The sequence below is a fragment of the Anas acuta genome, chromosome 7, assembly GCF_963932015.1.
Source record: "Anas acuta chromosome 7, bAnaAcu1.1, whole genome shotgun sequence".
Classification (NCBI taxonomy): Eukaryota; Metazoa; Chordata; class Aves; order Anseriformes; family Anatidae; genus Anas; species Anas acuta.
The window spans coordinates 32,191,129-32,208,754 of NC_088985.1; the positions used below are offsets into that span (position 1 = coordinate 32,191,129).

The 17,626-nt window shown below is 43.2% G+C and overlaps 1 long non-coding RNA gene across 1 annotated transcript in view; it reads right to left on the reverse strand.

Annotated features, from left to right (window-relative positions):
• Window positions 1–15,992, reverse strand: part of LOC137859638 (uncharacterized) — a 30,370-nt gene extending 14,378 nt beyond the window's left edge. The window contains exons 1-2 of the long non-coding RNA XR_011098426.1: window positions 15,828–15,992; window positions 11,242–11,339 (exon numbers count right to left, since the gene is read on the reverse strand). This is a non-coding gene — a long non-coding RNA (uncharacterized lncRNA). The remainder of the gene's footprint in view (window positions 1–11,241; window positions 11,340–15,827) is intronic.
• Window positions 15,993–17,626: the final 1,634 nt, after the last annotated feature.

The window sequence follows — 17,626 nt, forward strand, 5'->3', positions numbered from 1 at the left end:
AAATTGTTCAACATGCTTTTAGGCAAATCACAGCATCCTGGAAAGAAAGTGGTTTTCTGCTATGTTCTTCATGCTGCTTAGGAAGGATTTCCATACAGCTTACTGCTCAGGGGTGAAGTGCAGAAGAGTTAAAAAGATACATCCTGAAGAACATAAGAAATGGGACAGAATTGGAAACAGATTTCACTACACTGTACATAGCTCAATGCTCTTCATGTTAATTCTGACAACCTTTTCAGAAGTGCATGCTCATTTTCTTATATCTACAGGATGCAGCCACAATACAATGAAGAGAAGACCGTGAATTAGGGCTGCCTTATTCTGACATTGATCATATGGTTGTCCTGTCTCATCTAGATCATGTGCATACAGCCTTCACCATCGCAAGAAATGACCCCAGTACACAATATTCACAGCCCTGAAATGTCTTAAGAGCAAGAATGAGGTGTGCTAGGTTTTTGTCTCAGCACCAACCTTCAGCATCTCTATAGTTTTTTAATAATGTTTTGCTTATCTTCAACATAGGCACATTTTCCTGAGGCATGTAGTGCTCTCCTCAGAGACAGGTGCTCTCCTCAGCTTTGTCAGGTGTCTGTGCATAAAAGGAGGCTCCTGCCTACAAACAAAGGTACATGAATGTAAATAGTTAGTAAGATGGTGGATTCAGATAATTTTTTAATGATCTGGGAGCAAAAGTTGCCAATTCTGCCTCCCTTCAGCTGGCTTTCTAAAGATGACATTTTTATTTTCTGTTTAGCCTGAGCGCTCACAACTGAGAAGCTTCAGGGTTTAGCCTTTAAAATGTTGGTGTGATTGACAACCCACAGAGCAGACACCTGCAGGCACACATGCTTACAACATAAATGTTCGGAGAAGTCTACATGAGCACAAATGTAATGTGCTGAAAAAGTTCATCAGCAGCAATAATTTGGTAACAATCTGCTCCGTTTCATACTTTTCTCTTGGTGACAGCACAAACTCACGCAAATCTGCGACGTGTTCCCAGCAATAGAAGGGGCTCGTGTACACATTGGCAGTAAATGAGGAATTTGGCTTGCAGACCTAGAAACAAGTGAACTTCAAACCCACCCACAAAAGCATGGCACATTAACAAAGTTTCTACTCCCCGTGTACCAAGCAAGAACTGCTTTTCCCTGAACCTTTCTGACTGTTCCCCAAACCTGGAATCGATGCCAAAGCCACTGATGAGAGAAAAGCACCAATGCATTTGTTTACTGGCCGGTTAAAGGAAGAACAAACTCCTTTCACATTTTACACTTCAGATCGGTCTGCCAAATGAACCAGGAAAAAGATGAGCTGGGAGAAATTGAAGCCTTTAGCCTGTGACATCCTGCTCTCAGCAGGGATTTCTGTCGCAGACAGATGCTCCGTATCCCCAAGCCCTCTTTATGGCCATGCTTCCAACCACCGCAGAGCGGCTGTTCTCCCCTACACCCGCGGCTGCAGAGGGACCTGCCAGGAGAGGATGCTGCCAGCCACCACCCAGTGGCCAGGGAAGTCTTGCCTGTTTCCAGACCCCATGATAAATAAGGGAGGTGTGGGAAGGCCAGTTGCTTTGCACCAGCCGGCCAGGAGGTTGGAGGAAGGCCAACCTCCTCATTGTTCCATGAGGCTGCTCACAAAGACTCTTTTTTTCATTGTTTTGCATCCTTTTTGTTCCACCAGACCCACTCTAAATAGGCATTTCCTTCGCTATTAATGAAATCTGCTTCAATTTCAAAAGTTCTGTTTGCAGGCTGTAATCTCAGTCCCAGTCCAATTTAAATATCTGTTGTTTTGGTGGTGGACTTCTGGACTACATCCCTCCAGCTCAATGCCAGAAACATAACGGAGGAAATTTCCCCCACCGTTAGAAGCCATCTGGTTACGCCGCTCTGAAAAGTGAGACAGATAAGGAGCTGTATGATACCCGTGTAAGGCAATTTGCTGGCCTGTTTATCATACCTGACTCTGGGGTGCACAGCTTTATTTTGATTTGATAAAAAGCAAAGCGGTACAGCTGCAGCACGCTGCTGCTTCACTAAGCCGACAGATGGGCATCACTGCAAGGAAGCCACATGGCATTTTTTTGTTAAACTCAGCTCATTAGGTTTTATCTGCAATATGTTGCTGTATTGGCAGAAAACCTTTCGGCAAGCAGAAACATTAGCCAAAGTTTGTCAACAGATATCGGAAAGATGCGATCGTGTCAGGATGTGTGCCGGGGCAGGGCTGTGGTCTGGTTGCTTTGAAGTGCTCAGCAGTCTGCACTTCAAACTTCCTTCGGTTCGCCCCATAATTTGTGCCGTAATGGTAGTCCTGACTAGCATATTAATAGCGCTGCTATTCACAGCCTGCAATTGTCGGTGTGTCTCAAGACAATTCACAAATCGCATCATCTGAATAGGTGCAGAAAGTTTGCCAGCAAAACCTGGAGAGTGGGAAGTTTTCCTTGCAGATAACAAAAACCTAGATACCCAAATGTCTTTAGAAGTGAAAAGTGCCTTTCAGAGTTGAGAACCATGTCTGCTTTTACAGGCTGTGTTACTCGGCGATGTTTTGAGTTGTAAGCAATCCTTTCCTGTCTTAGGTCACTGGTTCAATTCCAGCAGGGCAGCTTAACTTTCTCTGAGAGGAAAGAAGTTAAGTTCCATGCGTTAATAGGAGCTTCAGCTACAGATGGGTAAATTTACTATTTGGAAAGCTAACTGAAGTATTTTCAATCCACAGAAGAAATACCAGACACTTTGGAAGGCCTCTCCTCAAGGCAGGGAACTGCTCAGGGTGATGACAGATATCTCCATTCTGCTGGCATGGGAGACCCAGCCCAGGTCAGTCAGGGGCTAGGAGCAATCCCTGCCTCTTGGACAAACCAACGTGCACCAACTTACTGAAGGCCATTCAGTCAGCCAGGAAGCATTTTAGCCCAGATCCCAAGTGGGTTTTTGAAGCAACTGCCCTGTCCATCCTCGCCCTCCATGCTTTGGGTGACATCCACTGGGTTGCTCTTGGATGAAACTAAACCTCAAGATCAGCTGCAGTAATACCTCCCCAAAATCACATCGTACGGACATCAGGGCCTCAGTACATTTCAGCCTCCACACCTGCAGCACTGAACTACTTGCTAATGCAAATGCATTGAAGAATCTCTCTTATTTCAACTCACCGGTGGTTTCATTTATTTCAAACTCAAATCAAATCAACCTCAACTAAAATCTAATAACTCCAGTTTAAACCAAAGTGGGAATATCCACACACTTTTCTTGTTACTCTGCATGTGCCATTCAAATATGATGCCTTGAATTAACCCAACCAACTCTGCCTCTAACTGTAACCGTAGTATCTGTAAAAGAAAATATTTTTCAGCAAGGCAGAGGGTTGAGCTATGTTTTCCATTAGTGGAAAATGTGATCACATTCAGAGATACTCGGTATTTTTATACTGGCTCTTATTTTTAGCTGTTGCTGTATTACAGCAGTGCCCATTATCTTGCTATAATTAAAGGTCAGTGTTCCTGTTACTATCTATAGCTATAAAACTTCGTGGTAGGCTGTCACATCTTGACCCTAAATTAATAGATGTATCTTAGATCACATATTTCCCCTTGCTTCACTTGCCTAGCCAGCAAGCATGTAACACCCTCCAGCTCTCAGCCATTTTAGGAGCATGTCTGAAAACTGCTGCCAAGGGGTGAGATCGCCCTGCCTGTGGGGGATGCATCTCTACCATCACTGCTGTCAGCCACTGGGGTTTCACCAGCAAGGAGCACACAAGCTCCCACTGCAGGGAACGTGCCACTGCTTTGCTTGAGTCATGAGCCCTTGGTCTCCCTCTCTGCATGCCCACAGCCTGGCAGCAGCAGTGGTTGCCTTTATTTTCACTTGAGAGCACAAAGCACACCATCCATCTCCAGGAGACACTGCTGGCGGTGGCACGGGGAGCTGCTGCCTGTGGCAGTCCCAGTCCCACAGCAGTGGTACCTGAGCAAAATAAGTTCAGGGAATCACTGGCTTACACCAAAATCCCTTTTGGGTAGATTTGCCTTTTTGGTTAATTTCTACAGAGCATCAAGCAAAGTCAAATGCTAACCCGTAAGTAAAGTTCACTGGCATTTTTGTAATTCAAATAAAGAATACCTTGGATGTATTGCCAGCTTGCTCTGCCCTTACTTCTGCTGCTGTGCAGCCAGAGATTATTTTACAAAGGGTAAAATGGACTCCGTGAAAGCAAAAGGTAGTTTCATGTGTAGAAATGAATAGATATAAAGTTTGCTATATGCTTTTCGGCCTTTTTGTGGTCATAATGATCTGAACCTCATAACTGGCACTGCACAGAGACTACAAAACAAGAGAAACATTTTTCTCTCTGAAATAGTCCTGTTTCCCAGCAGTCCATAACTTCTGCCAGTTTCAACACCAGATGCTGTCCTCCATCTCAAGCACTGGATGTTTTTCTGTCCTTTTAAACTTCAATCTTTCTGTTAAAAAATATATATATATCTAGTCACACATGAAAGAGCTAAGCTCCGTGGTAATTGAACAGCAGAGATTCTGTACTCCAAATTCTGCCTGAGAGCTTGTGTGGATATTGCCTTTCAAGGGCAGAAAGGGGAATGGCTTCTCCTGATAACCATTGTATACAGAGACACAACAGGAAAAAAGCAAAGGCTATCAGCGTGGTGGGAGGCAATGGGAAGAAGAGATGGCAGGCTCAGATTTGGAGCAACACCCCCAAGTTTTACCTGAGACAGGGTCTGTGTAAAGCATTAAGTCTCAACTCTGCTGAAAGTAAGAAAAATCTCCTGGAATCGAAGTGGCAATTGATATTCATGAAAATGTATGAGATTAATGTACTCACTCGGCACTGCCCTTCAACCTTATAATGAAAGCAGTCAGGTCTGTGAAGAGATGGCAAAGAACGAAGAGGAGCAGGCAAGGAGAGAATGGGGCAGACAGACACATTTCCATTATAGAGATTTTATACATTTGCTGGCCAAATGCTGGTCTCATTTACACCAGGTAACACTGAGGTTACAGACAATTGACCCTGCTGACCTGAGCCACTAACTTTCCCAAATCTCTGCTGTTACAAAGCATGCACCTGTAACAAGCCACTCCACAGGAGGTTTTCCTGATCCTAGGAGAACTGCCCTGGTGGTTTGCTGCTTGGCTTTAGGGAAGGGGCACAAGACAAAAAGGACTGAACCCCCTGCCAGATTTCCTGCAGCCATGCTCAGTGCTGCACTGCAAGCATCAGGCAGAAGGGGCTCTGGAGCTTGGATGTTTTGGTACAACTTTAGGGCACACTACATTGTGCTACAGGAGATAAAGGCCCCCCAGGCTGCAGCTTTTGACAGTTTTGTTCTCATTACTTCCTCCCTCAGTCCTACCACCTAGCAGCCCTAGGTGCTAAATCTTCATCAGGCTGCACCTTGCGGAGAACATCTTTCAGACCCTGAAAGTCTGCCGTTGGGGCTGCCTTCCTCTACGCATCCAAAGGCCAAGGCCTTTAGCAAGCAGTTGGGATGGGTTCCTCAGCAGGAGCTCCCTCTTTCTTAGCCAGGAGTGTCTTCTTCACACTAATCCTTCTCCTGACCATCTCCTTTTCTGAAATACTTCATCAGTTAACCATAAGATCCCATCTGTGGCATTTCATTTCAAGGAGCAGCAGGTTTTGTGTGCTGGTGCTGTCACTGCCGCAGAAAGCAGGATCAGAAACAAGCATTTCTCAAGCAACTTCCCAGGAGACTCCCCGTCCCTCCCTGTTTACTTCTAGATATCAGAACTGCATGTACCAGACATATTCTTCACAGCCTCTTGAAAGCAATCATCATCCCCTGTGATGATATTTCTCGGAAGATGAAGGAGTCCAATACTCTGACGTGCTGCCATTTACTTTTTGTTTGTACTTTTCCCTTCATCCCACGGAGGGTATCATCATTCCCTCATCCTGCAGAAAACACAGGTGTGTCCTAAACACACTCAGCCACTCTTTGGACACCCTTGCCTTATCCCTGAACACTCTCCAGTGCAACGTTTTCAGATCTTTGCATTTTCCTGATTATCTCAACAAGACTTTCAGATCCCTGTGCTTGCAAGGTAAAGCAGAAGGAGGGGCACTGAGAGAAAGCAGGTCATTCTGTCTTCTGCCAGTCATCGTCTTAGAGGAAATATTTAGTCCAGGATTGATCACGTCTCTCCTGCCTTTTCATTAATATCTTCACAGAAGAGTTAGACCTTTATACGGCACTAAGTCACGTAATTTTGGAGCAAAAAAAAAAAAAACTTCATGTTGACCTCTTTGACCTCTTTGTCTAACCATAGCAACAGAATTTGCAGTCTCACTCATATACCCTTCCAGACATGATGCTGTTCCTCTGGTGTACCAGAATAAAAAACACAGTGTAGCCAAAAGAACGGTAGTTCAGATGGTGTGCAGCACATATCCCCTCTCCACTGCTTCACCTTGCTGGTATACCAACAGCAAATATGCGTACAGGACATTCAACATAAGGCTAGACTACAGTGAAAAAAAAATCTAGAAATATTGGAAAAAATATATATATATTTCTACCGAAGTACTAACTGACGTGGAACCTCCTCAGAGTAATATTTCAATACTTCAAGTTTCTCCAAAAGTCACATACCTTGTCATATCGCATCCCCATCACACACTACAAACTGTTCTCCAGGGCAAAGAGGGAACAGGTAGTCCATCTGGGAAACAAAATTCCCACAAGACATCCTTTTGATATTTCTAAATAAAACATGATATTCTCAGTTATCTGACTTAAAGAGGTGGGGGGAGGAAGGAAAGGACAAAGCTGGGACTTTTCTCAGAAACTTCAATTTAATTAAAAGTTCAGTTTGCTGATGACAAGCTGTTTCAGAGGAATTTTTCAGTCCAACCTACCCCATTACCTACCCCGTTTCTTACTGCTCACAGCTGTGTGCTGGAGCACACGTGGGCCCACAGGCTGCTCAGATGAGTGAGGCCCAAGCATGTTTGGGGATGAGATGCTGCCGAGAAAGGGGAACAGCTCCACAAACTGTGGTGTCCGCTGAAATCAGCCTAATGGGAATTTTTCTTTCTCACCCAGAAAGTCCCACTTTAAATATCAAATCCCACTTCCTTTCTTAAGGATGATGACAGGATACGCCAGCCCAAAAGGTGTCGGTACTCAGGTGTGGTACACATTTGATTCAAATCAGATAGACAATTGCTTGGGGTCCCTCTCACCCTTCCTGCATAGCAAACCACATGCAGGGTACTGTGCTTTGCCCTACAATGCAAGGAATATGTGGGTGGGTTGAGCACAGTCTCTCTGAAAGGTGTAGCGATAGCTGCCAAGATGCTGAAGGTTTTCAGCTCCTACTTACCCTGGTGGGAAGGGAGGAAATGCAGAATCTCATCTGAGACCCTTGCTTTGCCATTGTTTCTTGTTCAAAAGGGCTGTTTTTAGCATTACGAAAGAAGTAGGTCAAAGATAACCCTTGCCAGTTCCTTCCTACCCTCTTTGCCACTGATGTGGATTAGCACAAAAAGAAAAAAGCAACGTTATTCTTTTCTCACATAAGGACGATGCAAATTGCCTTCTCATGTTTAATTCTATCACATGTGAAAGGCTGGCTGAGCTGCCCACATCTCCACTGGATTTTATTCTGTGCGGCTTTGCTGGGTCACTAGGGCTTCCCCTCACCCCTTCCCTACCAGCGCAGAGAGGACATTGTTAGATCTCCTCTTTGTATTTAGGAAACCAGATCTACCCCCTGCTGGGGCTGAAAAACCCAGGGGAAAGAAGAATACTTTCTGACCTCCAAAGTATTTTCTGAACGAAGCAGATCCTTTATTTTCCACCAGAACAAAGCTGGTAGTGATCAGTCTCCATGAACCAAAAGGATTTGGGAACCGATGCAACTCAGCATTCAATGTGTTGTTCCCCCAGAGATCCGTTCCCTCCATTTTACTTTCCTGGTTTTGTTTTCCTCTTCTGTGGCTGTATTGTCCTCCCTCTGTACTCATCCCAGCACTGAACAGGGAGAGCATCAAGGTCCAGGCTGATAAACAGCAGCTGCCTTCCCCTGCCGTACCCAGCTGCTCTTTTTGTGCTTTAATTGACTCAGGTCAACGAGGACTTTATAGGCCGCTTTTTCCTTATCTCAAGAGTAACAGCACACACATGGAATGAAGACATTTATATCCAGCCCCAGGAGCAGTGTGCTAGCTATATTTATCTTTCCAGGCATTTCTGCCAGACTCATCACCATGGTACCTGCAGAGGAAGGACTTTTAACCGTGGTCTTTTGGTAGGGAAGCCATTTGGTGGCCGTCATCCAGATACGGGGAGCTGGGAAGTGCAGGGGATCTCTGATGTTGCTCTTAATGTTATTTGGGAAGGAGGGGAAATGTTAGTCTTGTGAATTGTTTCTTACTTGTTGCATCGTAGTGTGCTCAGGTATGCTTAGTGCTTTAACTGCTTGTAGGCTGAAGGTTTGTGGATTATTAATCATCCCTACAAATCATGATAACTGTAAAGATAAAGAGGTGAAGTAGCAGTGCTGTTATCCCTTCCAGGCCAGAGGCTGTCATCTGTCCTGCCCCATAGATTTCCCTTATCTCAACAAGGGTCCTGGGCTGTCCCCGTGCCAGTCAGCTCTCCAAGAGGAGAGCACTCAGGCAGTCATCTCACATCCACCAGTTCTGGGTTGCAGGCCAGCCCCAGAATATGAATGGGAGAGCCCAGGTGCCAGGCAGGTATAAGGAGGGAAAGCAGTTGGATGGACATTGGGCCCCCATCATCATTTGTATGAGGGCCTGGAACAAAAACACTGCAGCACTGCTGCAGACACAGATAGAGGAGAGAGAAAGGCAGAGGCATCGGTCACTGGAAAAACAAAAACAAAACAAAGCACAGGGAAAATATGTTTGCTGGGATTTTCAGACCCATAGAAACCGGGCTAAATTAACAAAAATTCACAGATTATTGATGTTAATATAATTCTCAGACTAAAAAGAAACAATCTCTCCTGCTCTCCTGAATTATTCTAGACTTTTCCCAGGCTAAAACTGTGTTTTTGAACTGGACAAGGTCTTCAGCTGGACTCAATATTCTGGGATAGCTCAAACATCTGCTAGGCTAAATGCCCAGGTTGGACTAGCCTCCTAAGGCTGGAGTGGGGCTGTGTGTAAGCCAAGCCCACAGGCTAGACAGTCCCCTAGTCTGCAGGAAACCTTGCAAACTGTACAGACCTTCCTCTGTGCCAGAAGTCTAGGCTGACTTCAGTCCCAACTACTGAAGTTTGAGAAAGCCAGAGCAAACCACTTCTCAGGCTGGACTCTCCTTCAAAGCTGCAACAAGCTCTGTTAACACAGGAATTACATCTCCCATTAAGCTCCAGACTGCATAACTGTGCAAGTGTGTGAAGTATCACTACACTCCTCCTGCTTGTCATAATTAGGAAACAACTTAAAAATATGTAAGTTTATTCTTAACAAATTTGCAATAAACAAATAGATTCAAAATGAGGTAATTTTCAAACTTACAATTTTTTAAGTAACATTTTTGCAAAACACTGATAATTCAGGTTAAGAAAGAAAAAGAAATGGCTAGGAAAGGTTTTGGAAAAGTGTTTCAAGAAGACTAAGATTTAGTATTTTTGTGACTGGAAAGACAAAATTTGTATACCAACAACAGCTGCAGTGGTTTATCTCAAGACAGCATCACGGAGCTACCAGCTCTGATTCCTCCACACTTCAGTGCAAGGGACTCCCCCATCCAAGGAGGAGGAGGATGCTCGCTTCAGCTCTGGGAGCAGCCTTGCTGCATGACAGAGGTGCTCTCCCCAGGCCTTCAGGGGGCTCGCTAAACCATTAGGAGAGATCTATAGCAGAATTTTTCTGCCAATATGAGGTTTTTATTTCAGGGAGACCTTACCTTTCCCAAATCTGTGCATAGGTAGGTTTGTTCATGGTGACAGCCCCACCTAGGCTGGCCCTGAGGAGAGGAGGAGGTGGCGCTGCTCAGAGCAGAAGATAGCTATTGTAGCAGAACAACCATAGTGTATGTTCTAACACTATGTAGTCCAACAGTTTGATCATTTTGAAATTAAATATAGCACAAAATGACTCATTATTGCTACTTGTCATGATTTGTTTGCATGTTTTACGTCATGGCACAGATTAATGTGTGTGTTTTGTTTTGTTTTCCTGTTGTGCTACAAGGTTTACAACTAATAACAATAAATCTGCTCTTCATATCCCTAGTCATCCCTAATGCTCTAAAGGCCTTGCAGCAAAGCAAAACAGATGAAGCCCTAATTACAACGATGATGACCAAGAGCTGCAGATGCATTTTTTCCTAAGTGCTGGTTTGGTTTCAGCTTTAACTGTGTCCTAACTAGGCATGTTTATAGGAGATCACAGAAGGCAGGTTTGTAAGTGTAGTCAGCCAGGTCTTCATGCAAATCAGCACAGTCCCATTTCAATCTGCTGGGCTCCAGCCCCAGAGAACAACTAGATGTCAATGGAGTTACATCACTTTACAGTAGCAGAGCCCATTACTTTTAAGAGCTTGCAGCACCGGAGTGGATCTTAAATATTGAAGGTTTTATCCTGAAATGGGCTAAAAGGGTTCCCATGTCCTTGGAGCAGCAGGCATTTAGTGCATCTCAGGAGAAACACAGTCCTCTGCATAGTTGTTTTCAGTTATCATCTGAGCAAGGCTATGACGGTACTGTCACGGTGGGCAAAACTCATCCCTGTGAAGACAGCCTGCATAGAGCATACCTTGGTTTGAAGCTCACTTTGGTCTTTGAAGTGAATACGAATGAATTTGTACAAGGGAAAAACTCCATCCTCTCTAAATTATCCTTCTCACAGCCCAGAGCAAATGTACAGAAGTGTAACGTGAATGTGCATTCAAAATCTTTGCAGCTTTTATAGGGTCAGTGCAATACTCCTGCTAAAAATTTGACTGAAATTAGAGAAAGCAGCTCTAACATTTCTGAAAAGAGGTATAACTGATTCCCTTCTGTACTAAGGCTCAGTAAGTCCAGCATAAAGTGTTTGTAAAACCACCAGTATCTCAAGGAACACAATAACCAATCATATCTGCATAACTGATCCCGGTTATTTATACATAGCTAGAAAAATTTAGAAACTTGAAAGTGCATGAACCTGGAACAAAAAGACGTGAAGACTTAAATAAGCATGAGGTGCTACAAAAAAGGTAACCCAGACTACCTGTGGTGCTGTAGCTGTTGCAGAGTAGCTCAGGCGATCACTTTGCCCACAAAAACACAATGCCAGTGATTCATCTTGAAGAACAGGAATGCTTTTTTCTGGAAAAAAAAAAAAAAAAAAGGAACAGTTAAAAGTGTGTGGCCTAGCCGAAGGTCAGGCTGCATCTCCTGTGTCCTCTTCATACAATGGGCTTCTCAAGGGCTCTTCTGAAACCCTGTCACAGGCAGAGGGGGCATATTTACCTTTCTGCTGCATCGGTATCAGTGGCTTTACCCTCATGTAATGAGAAGATATCAGCCTATTTTGTTTTTCATCTTTTCCCTCAGATGTCAGCTCTTATTTTTTTCTAATCTACCTAAGAGTAAATATTGCCAGGAGCAAGACTCGCCTTAGAACAGCTCCTGAATCATCTATTGCCTGTTTTCTGAGAGCATTTGAATTAGACCGAGAAAGCCACCCTGTAGTCATATAAGCTATATATCGAGCATACTCATTTGATTACAATCTCTTTGGTTTTCTGGACTAACATTTAAATTGAAAAAGACATTTAAAATGAACTAATATTAGATACAGGCCTAGCAGGCAAAACACTTGTGCAGAAAACTTAGCGTACTGCAATATGACAGAGGGGGAAAAAAATCCTAAGTGTTTTATGCAAATTGTAAGAAAGAAAGAAGAAAAAAAATAAAGATTACTGAATCCACCACTTGGCTGTTGCTTTATAGACGAGTTCATAGACAGAAAGCAGTAGTAACTTATATTCCCCACATTGAAATTCAGAATACACTTGTAATATAGTGGATTATGGCTTTCTGAAATATTAGTTTTCTTTATTTGCTTTTGCAGGTAGTTAAATTTAAGCACGAGTTACATTCCCTCTCATCCCCAAATTTAAAAGGTAATCAATTGTTTTAGCACTTTCAATTTCTTTCCCTGCCCTCTTCCCTTCAAGAGATTTAAATTGCTTGCCTGTATCCCTCCCTGAGCCTTACTCTCACGAACAGAGGAGAGCCAATTCACAAGGCCATTTGCTCCTGTGTCCTGTTTGTCTCCAGCTGCTTCCAGGCACCTTCAGGCTCACAAGACCTCAGTGATGGCTCAGCAGGACCACGTACCTGCCCCTGGCCTCCTTCCTTGCACACCTCTACAGAGGAACAAACCTGCATTAAGATCCACAACCTGTATCTAAAGAGGCTTTCCATCACATTGCAGCCAGAAAGTTGCCTCCACAGCTAAGACTGATGAGACAATAATGGTTCATAAATTTTTTGTTTGTTTATTTCTTTCTTTGTTTTGTTTTGGAGGTCTTCTGGGGGTTGTGTCGAGCTGTATTCTGCTCCTGTGCAGCTGCAGCACAGCGGGGGATCCAAGCCATGGCCTTGGCCTTACCAAAAAGACCTACTTGTACAAAGACCAGAGCAAGCACGATGCTTCCATTGATGCAGTTTCACAATCTTTTTGGCCTTTAGAGGACTAGCAGTCACTCCGTAAGCAGGGGCTGACTGCCACTCACTGCACACATTCCTTGCAGCCTCGTCAGCTGCCCCACGTGCAGTGTTCAGTGTAAGCGTGCTCGCTGTCAGGCGGCAGGAGGAAAAATGCTGCCACCAGGCCAGCCCCTGCCGCGGCGGATTTGCAATGTGGAAACCTGCAAAGCCTTAAAGGGTAAGGGCTGGCAGCGTGGCTAATTCTGCAAATAACTTGCACGCCTCCAAAGGGAGGCACATCTCTTGGGAGAGATATGGAGATAAGACAGACAACCAGGCAGCTGAAGCTGACGTGCACAAGCAGCAGGGGAGCACGGCTGGGAAGTGGCAGCCAGCAGAAAGCACGTCCTCCTCGAAGCCCTTGCTGCACCCTTCCTGCACTGCGTGCTAAGGACATGACACTTCCTGGCTCCCTCACTTAGAAAGCTCCCTAAAAGGTGAAGGAAGCTGTGAGAGAAGTGAAGCACTCTGCAAAAATTTAGCCACTTGAATACGTTACGTGCACAGCAAGCCTGTAATCCCATCCCCATCCTCACCTAATGTCTAGTGACAGCCCATCAAGTGCTTCCTCTTTATTAAATTCAACTGTGAACAATATTAGCAAAGAAATATGGGTTTTAATTAATGCTTGCCTTGACCATAAATGAAAGAGATCTTTAATTTTTTTTTTACTGTATTTTACTAATCAGAGACATTCAATATCTTGGATGCTAGTGAATTAATTCTGGACTAATGAAGTTAAAGGAGGTCATTTGTTAGAGAAAACTGATTACATATCGGGATCTCCTGGGGACCTAAATGAGAAAATCACTATAATGAAAAAATATTTTAAATGATGCAGGTCAACCAAGTAGATCATTAAGGATACAGGGGGGTTGGAAATACTAATGACAGTAAGACAGGGAAATGCTGAAAAGGAAGTGGGCTAACATAAGCAAAAGAGAGGCACTTACATTGCTAGGTTGGTTTGGATTTTTTGTTAACACCCCCCACACACACACACTTCAATAAATGAAAGGCACAAATTTCATAGCTTGCCTCAAATTAGTCACCTGTGCCCAGCTATTTCAACGACAGCATAACAACAGTGCATTAATGTGTGTTATGTGTGTTATTTGTGGAGAGCTCAAACTCCCTTCATGGTATTAAGCACAGTGGCACCTAAGGACCTAAGCCAAAGTATGGGCTGCATTTTGTGAGACATACGGAAAATATGAAAGGGGAAGGGAGGGATCCCTGCATCCCAGAGGTTTAATTTCAACAACCAAACAGCAGCCAGGGGAGAGAGGCTTACAAGGTACAACGCACCATCGGGTACGGCTTAAAACACTGCTAGCCAGAGCGATGGGAGCAGTGCAGCCTGGATGAGTGAGAAATGACCTCGGGGGCTGGAGCACAGCAAGGCCTCACTCAGCAGTAAAATGATGCCCAAAGCTTTGCTCCCAGTGCCTTCCCCAAAGACACCCAACGCCGTGCTGGCTTTTGTGGCTGCCACAGCACGTGGAGCTCATGGTTTCCAAGAGCTCTTCCCTAACTTCCAGTGAGCAGGATTTAGATTGTTCTTTCTCCTGACACATCAAGTACTCTCCTGAGAATTCCTGAAATGTTCTTCTTGCCACATTCATGTCACGGTGGAGGATGTGGCTTAGCCTAATCCCCCATGGCAAAGCACATAAGCACTCAACACAACGAGAGCCTCTACACAGCATTATACAGCTCAGGTTTGCTGAGTTTCACTGAGCCATTTTACAATGCTTCACAGAAAAAAATAAATTCAAAAAGGTGGTTGAAAGTAGAAACCAAACAAGGCAGGAGGTACAAGCAATATTATCCCATGGGGAGTGGCAAATGTAGCACAGCAAGGGAAGTCACATGGAAAAAAATAGGATCTCTTCAATAGTACAAGGATGGGAAGACCATGAATTCAGGAAGCCAAACGTAATTTAGGGAATATTAGAGGAGAAATTAATATACTACTGGAAGAAAAACATGGAAACACCAATAAAATTGGATGAAAAAAATCTTTTTGAAACGGGAAGCAAGGCAGATAATGCACTGGAACATCTGTTTATAAAACATACCAGAAAGCAGTTAATTCAAAGGAAAGAAATACCAAAAGTGTTCCTAGATTCACTATATCCACTTTTCAGGATTTCTTCACCAAATTAGACAGAGAAATACGCTAGACATACACATCAGATGCAAACTACAGAAATGACTGCAACGGGCAGCACCATCTCAACACGACATAATTAGATTTGAGGAGCCAATACCTCAGGCAGAGCCTGGAAGGGTGATCAACAGATTACAGTTTGGAAAACTCCCAGAATTGTAAGGCTACAAAGCCAAATTCTTCAGGGCATTTAGACAAAACTCATCCCCTCATTAAATGGAGCATTTGCTGACATTCCAGGAAAGAAGACTAGGATGAAGCTACCACATTATTCCCATGTGGAAGAAGGAAACTTTATTAATTACTGAGGGTTCTTATGATTTATTTCTTTTACAAATGCAGGTATTAAAATTAGTGTTAACAGGCTGATGATGAGATGGAGATTGCTTTTTTCAATGTAAGCATTTCAGACCTTTTAGTTACCGGTTATTTAATTGCAGTCTCCAGATGAGCAGTGATGGCAACTGATTTGTGTTCATTAAACTCTGTCATAGAACCAAGAACTAATCTGGAAGTAACAATGTAAAGACAGCATTAGACTGAGTTAAGTAACTACAACAGTTATATTACGATGATTTGACTTCAAAGCAAGCAGCCTCTTACCGAGCTGAAAACCAGAATTTCTGTAAGAGCTCCTTCATTAAGTATTCCTCAGGAATGGAATTAGCCAAGACTGTTTTTCTCTTTTTAACTGCCCTTTCAATCAAAGTATTCTGACAATCCTCGAATGAGAAACTCAGACAGTTACAATGCAAACAATGTAGGACCCAACTTTCATTTCAGAGTAAGCATGTTATATTGAAATATTACAATATCAGGTGTTCATTCAAAAAGCCTGGAGTCATCAATTATCTGACACATAAATCAAAGACCTCAATACTCTGCATGCGTATGCAATATATAGTAGAAAAGGCTGGAATAATCACCTGAAGATATTGGTCCAGTGCAAATGAACATCAGGGGGAAAAAATTATTGTTCTACTGGTCTGAAGTGGAACAGATCATTGACACAATGTGCTCATTCTGAGGAAAAAGATGCCCTTAAAATTCCAGGAGAAAAAAACAGACTGAAGAAAAATGCATTAACTAGTTAGGCTTGCACAAGATCTTGGACCATTTGAAAAAAAAAAAAAAAAAAAAAAACATTCCAGTAAAAATTCCCAACATTTTTTAAAATAAATCTGCCACAAGGCTGCTGTGAGCCTTTAGTCACTGCTCACCCACAGGGAGCACTCTACAATATCCGTCAGAAGGATGCGGAAAGCTTCCTGACATGAAACACTGCTACCTTACAGCTCAGGGCAGCCTGGGATAATGAAAATAGGAGAACCTGTAACACCACAATGGAAATAAAGATGGAGCAAACTCCTTGGCAATAATTGAATTTCATTGCAGGAACAGAGCTTTCAACAACTCAACTTCACGTATGACATAAAAGCATTGGAATGCCACTTAAAGCATTCTGTAATTATAGCAGCACTGGACACATGAACTTGGCTCTCCTGCATGTGCTCATATTGTTGTAGATCTGTGTTACACAATGGAGACGTTAACCAAGTGGTAACCTTGTGCAAAGGTAGAAAGCAACACCTTTGGACTTGCAAGAGGAAAAATACACCAGCAAGCAGACAGCACACGTCGCTCCAGCTATTGGAGCTCCACTTACAGCTACAGAACAGTTCATTCATTCATCCAACAGCCACTTAAAGATGATATAAAGTATTATAACAGAAAACTAATTGCACAGAATACAATACCCACAAGGACAACGTCCTTTACCTTTATGTTTACAATAACAGAAAGCTCTTAGAAGGCGTATGAGCTCCAAAGGGTTACCAGACACTCAGTAGCTGGTTCTCACAGGCAGAAAATGCAAAACCGTCCACTATTGTTGCAAACTAACTAAATATGAGCAAATACTTTGGGTGGTGGGGAGGAGCTTTTATTCCTACATGAAAGTGGAAGGCAGGTATAAGTCAATACTATGCCAACCAATGTAATTGTCACCTCACTGGAACATGAGAAGTAATCGCTGCCTTACCCCATTTGTGCTGCTGTGTGCATGCAGCCTGTGAAATTTCTGTCCCACAGACTGTATGAGGGGGAAAAAGGATAAAGAAAAAGTAGAAAGAAGCCTGCAATTTATTTGATGTTATCACAATAGAAGAGAAAGTAGTATGACCAGAAGTATCAATGAAGAACTTCTCACTCCACTACTCCTGTGCAGAGGACTACCTTTATAAACATCTAGTTACAGCCTGAATCATAGGTAAGCACTGAATTGGAGTTTCATTTTACTCAGGTGAATACATTTTCTCACCTATAAAAAAGTAATCAATGATTTGCTCACCAACATGCAGATTTTGAAAGCAGTATTTTACCCATGCAATGTTGAGTAATAGTTTCTCCATTGCTAACCATGGAAGAACCTTATATTTAAGTGTGTATACATATATACATATTTAATTTAAAGCACAGATTGACCTAAGCTACAACAGGGCAAAATAATGCATTTCTCCTCTCCAGAGATCAGTTCTGTCTGCCGATGGAAATTCAGCATGCATGCCTCAAGATGTGCACACATCCAGACTGGAAGAGGACATCTGTGAAACCTGTTCTGATTATTATAACTTGAAAAGAGCATGGGTTTTGTTTGGTTGTAGTTTTTTGCTTGTTTGTTTGTTTAAAGTCCGTGAAGCATGGACATTAAAAGAAAAAAAGAAAA